The following is a 5,314-nucleotide window of genomic DNA, read 5'->3' as shown; positions in this document are numbered from 1 at the left end:
ATTATGTGTTTTGTACTTGTATATTACATTTTAGCCAGTTTCGAAATTTTTGAGAAAAAATGACCAAAATACCCTTGTGTGGCGAAAATTTTATTTTGATTGTTTTTGATCTAAAATAGTGTATATTATCTAAAAACTCGATATTTAACAATGATTGCTCACAGGAAAGGAAAGAAACTGATATGTAAGCCTTGCGAGGTTCCAGTTGGCATTCCGGATAATGAGTGTCAATCGGGACGTCTCGACGATTATCATGGGCCTGAGAGAGGTTCCGGGTCGTGACATATTATGTGGAGTAAAATGAAAAACGATTGCATTTGTGCTATTTTGTTATTTGTTAATATTGAGAGAAATTTGTTTTATGATTTTGTTGTATGATTAAGTTATTTTTGGAGTCTTAAGTCTATAATTTAATCATTTATGTCTTTTGCTTTATATTGTGAGACTTTAAAGTAAGTGTGTTTGCCACATAGGATTGATATTGTCAAGCCCGAACTTATAAAATACTTTCCATGTCATTCATATGATTAACAATATGCTTGCATACTTGGAAAGCCCCGAAAGAAAAATCGTTAAAAGACGACAATGTACTAAATGGTACAATTAAGTTAATTTAAGCCTCGAACTAGATCAAATAGAGAATTTAAAATGAAATTAAGAATATTAAATTCCCAGAATGGTTTAATATGGTGATTTGGAGTTTGAGGATAAATTTGGAGTCAAATTGAAATTTTCACTATCTAGGGGCAAAATGATCATTTGCCACCTAGGGACACAATGGAAATTTTTGGAAAAGATTTTTTGGCCCCATTTGACTTATTGGAGTATAATTTGAGGGTTTGGCAGTGAAAAAGTTTAATTCCGGTGATTTCTAGAGTGTAGGGGTAAAATCATAATTTTACCACCCGCGGATAAAATTTGAGATTTTGAGAGAATTTAGATCAAATTTGACAAATTGGAGAATGGTATGATTATAAGGGATGAAAAATATGTCTATGGGCAATTTTTCAGTTTTTTGGGCAAAAATGTAATTTTTGACTTTTACGGGGGTAAAAGTGTAAATTTCAAAAATTACTCCACCAAGACTTTGGATAAGTCTGAGAATTTTATCTAAGCTATGGATATATGGGACAAGTGTATGGTGAAAATTTGGAAACAAATGGATGGCTAGAATTTAAGGAATTAATAAAACATTAAAAAAATAAATAAATTAATATTATATTATTTTAGCCTTTAAAAAGGTAAAAATTCCAGAATTCTCATCTTCTTCAACTGTCCAAACCAGGGGAGAAAAGGGGGAAAAAAACAAATAAGAACCCTACCTGAAAATTTAGGGAAAATCAAGAGAAATCAAGAAATCAAGCATTAAAAAGGTAAATTTCATTGATTTTCCTTGTGATTTTCACTACCCATGCATTTTTTTCTCATTTCCATGCAAAATTAGAAAGTGGGTATGGACACCCATGCTGGCCAAACCTCCATGGATGAGTTTTGAGCTTGATTTTTGGTTGATTTTAATTGAATTAAGTGATTTTAGTTAAGTTATATTGAAATATAGCAAAAATAAGCTAGAGATATAATTTTCTCCCATTGAAACCCATTATGCCGAATTTTTTAGGAGAATATTGGCTGCTGATCTTGATGTTTATTTGAGGAATTATGATGAATTATGAGCCTAAAAAAATAATGAGAATTTTCGGAGCCAAAATACAAATTTTTTGTCAAACCCTACTTTGTAAAATAATTATAATGTCATTGACATGCTCAATAGAATGTTTGTATATTTAGGAAGTTCGAGAAATCGTTAAAAGACGATATTGCCCCTAATGGTATCATTAAGTCGATTAAGCCTCGAACTAGTTCAAATAGGAATTTTAAGGTGAAATTAAGAGTTTCACAGTTCAGAGATGACTCAAAATGGTAATTAAGAGTTCGAGAATCAATTCGGAGTCAAACCAGAATTTTCACTGTCTAGGGGTAAAATTGAGATTTTTCCACTTGCGGACAAAATTTGAGATTTTGAGAGAATTTAGATCACATTTGACAAATTGGAGAATGGTATGAGTATAAGGGATGAAAAATATGTCTATGGGCAATTTTTCAGTTTTTGGGATAAAAATGTAATTTTTCACTTTACGGGGGCAAAAGTGTAATTTTTAAAAATTTACTCCACCAAAACTTTGGAAAAGTCTAGAAATTTCATGGAAGACATGGATAAGTGAAGAGGATTGAGTGGTAGAAAAAGAAAGTAAAAAAAGATGGCTAGAAAAAAATAAAATAATAAAATATTCAAAAGGTAAATAAAATAATAATATTTTATTAAGCCTATTAAAAGGCTTGAAAATTCCAGAATTCTTCATTGGGATGGTCAGCCAGAACCAGCAGGAGAGAGAGAGAAATAAGAACAAACCCTAGAGTGAGAAAATTCAAAGAAAAAGTGTGATTTTTCAAGGAATCAAGTGTTTAAAGGTATGATTTTTCAAGCTTAGCTTAAGATTTATCATTTCCATGCATTTGTCATCATTTTCCATGGTTGAATCATGTGATTTGAGGATGAATTCAATTCTGGAAAAATGGGTTAGGAGAGAGAAACTTGTTAGATTAATTTGATTTTAAGTTATGTTAGTGTTTTAAGTTAGTTTAGCATATTTAGGAAAAAAACAACAAGAAAAGAATTTATTTTCCTCCATTGCCATTATTGGCCGAATTTTCTAGGAGAATATTGGCTGATGATCTTGATGTTTATTTGAGGAATTATGATGAATAATGATGAATTATGAGTCTAGAAAAATAATGGAAATTTTCGGAGCAAAAATACGAATTTTTACCCATTAGGGGTATTTTCATAATTTGCTATCGAGACTGATAATTTGCACCACACTGAGGGACATTAAGTCAATTTGGGTGCAATTGAGGTATAGAAACTGAAAAAAATTAATTTGAGATTAAATTGGATGCGTTAGTAATTTAATCGGGTAATAGGCTGAATTAGGTTAGCACCGCATTTAAGCGGTAGTTGGATAAGTTGCATGTCATATCATGCATATATATCGAGCTTGAATTGATTTTATAATGGTCAAGCATTGATGTGGTGAATTATGTATTGTACATTGTGGATAGGTGGTGAGCAAATTACACTGGTAAAAGTGTAGAAATTGTGCTTGAAGACTGGGATTAGGAGTACATCGGCTCCTAAAATTGTGAGTGGACAATTTATCGTCTTAAATATCTAGAGTAATTATACTTGTTTGATACTTTTATTGAATGGCGAGTTTAAATTATAAAATATTATGTTTTCCAATTAAAATGTTTTTTAATAAAAAATGAGATTTATACTGGTTTTGAAAACTAATATTGTTTTCGGAAAATTGAGTATATGGAGACTGTGTTGAAATTTATGATTTTATATGTTATTGAAATTGTGGCTTATGACACTATGGTAGCATGATGGCTAAATTTTTGAGGTTGGCATGAAATACATGAACAGTTTTGGATTGGTCTTGGTAGACTGGATTACATTTTATTCGCCATATTATGCTACTGGAATTTTTATGGGTTTGGTGGTATATTAAACGGTCACTGCAGTGGTGGGGGTTTCCGTGGACTGCCTATGAGAGGGGCACGGTAACTCAATTATATACTTACCTCCAGGGGGAGATGTTGGGTGAAGTATCTCCTGAGGTATGATTTGAGTGCACCTCACGTTCGGGCCACCACGTGAGAGTGAGACTCAGCCAACGCCAAGGAACGGCTGTGTGTCAGATGTGAAAACATGTTTATGGGTATGGGTCATTGAACAACCTTGGCGGTCTTAGTGGGATACCTTGACGAAGGTACCCGCGAGAATGATATTGGCAGGGGCCAAGTTTAAGAAATTCATAAGTCGGGGAAATTTTGATGAAAAGAAATTATTGGGTATAGATTGAAACGAATTTTGTGTTATGAACATTATTGAGATATAACGTTTTTATATTGTCTCCATCTACTCGGCTTTAGATGCTTTTGATGGTAATTGTTTACTCACTGGGATTATTTAATCTCACCCCTCTTCCTATCCATTTTTCAGGCTCAGGACAGTTTGTTGATAGTTGATTAAGACGAGAATTAATCTCGGAGTTGCATCATAGGAAGTAAGGGTTCGTAGCTCTACACATTCTTAGTTAGTTGGGGGTCCACGTGTCACTGTAAATGAAATTTCATACTTTAATTATCTTTATTACTATATGAATAAATTTATTTTACTCTGACGTTACAAAAGTTATTTTAGGAAGACTTTGAAAATATTGTGTTTTAAGAAAATAGAATATTTTATTTAATGTTTTTATTATATTCAAATAGCTATAATTTTACTTTAAACAAATGTTTTAGACTTCAAAATTTAATTTAAATCATGAAATACGTGTTTCCACTTACATATTACATTTTTACGGATTTCAAAATTTCAAAAAAAAAATGACGAAAATGCCTCAGTGAGCTAAAAAATAATATTTTTATTGTTTTGAGTTGGAAACAACTTATGATTTCTTGAAATGCGAGATTTAATAATTGTCGCTCACCGGGGAGATGCGGAAGTTGATGCTAAGCCTTGCGGGGTTTCGATCGGCATTCAGGGTAATGAGTGCTTATCGGGACGTCGCGGCGGTTGTCACGGGCCCGATGGGAGTTTCGGGTTGTGACATTTTTACCCACTAGGGGTATTTTCGTAATTTGCTATTGGGACTGATAATTTGCACCACACTGAGGGACATTAAGTCAATTTGGATGCAATTGAGGTATAGAAACAGAAAAAAATTAATTTAGAGTTTAAACGGACGCGTATATCGATTTATCGAGTAAAAGACCAAAATAGGTTAACACCGCATTTAGGCAAAAATTTAGACATTTTTGCATTCCATATCAAGCATTAGTAGTCTAAATTAGTTTAATTTCAATTTAGTACAAATGTGGTGAATTTCTCGATTTGTACTATGTCAAGGTGGTGAGTCCTCCGATAAAGGCAAAGGAATTGCACCCGAGGACCAATAGTCTGAGTATTTCGAAAATCCCCACTCTAGACACGGTGAGTAACCTTACCATCATTTTAATTATCTAAAGTATTTTTTTTTCAGTTTTGGTGAATTTTATGAAAATGAGTTCAAATGGTAAATTTTTATGTTTTGTAAACAAAATGAGTTTAAATGAAAATATTTTATAAATTGTCTTGAAACGAAATAACGATTTTGAAAATAGAGTAATTGGAGACCACTGATATGTTGTAAATTTAAAATTGAATTAATGGCTTATGTTATTGTATTGACATGACTGGCTGGGCTGT

Source organism: Theobroma cacao, chromosome 8, assembly GCF_053813885.1.
Source record: "Theobroma cacao isolate CCN51 chromosome 8, ASM5381388v1, whole genome shotgun sequence".
Classification (NCBI taxonomy): Eukaryota; Viridiplantae; Streptophyta; class Magnoliopsida; order Malvales; family Malvaceae; genus Theobroma; species Theobroma cacao.
Note: the sequence above shows the minus strand (reverse complement) of the source record.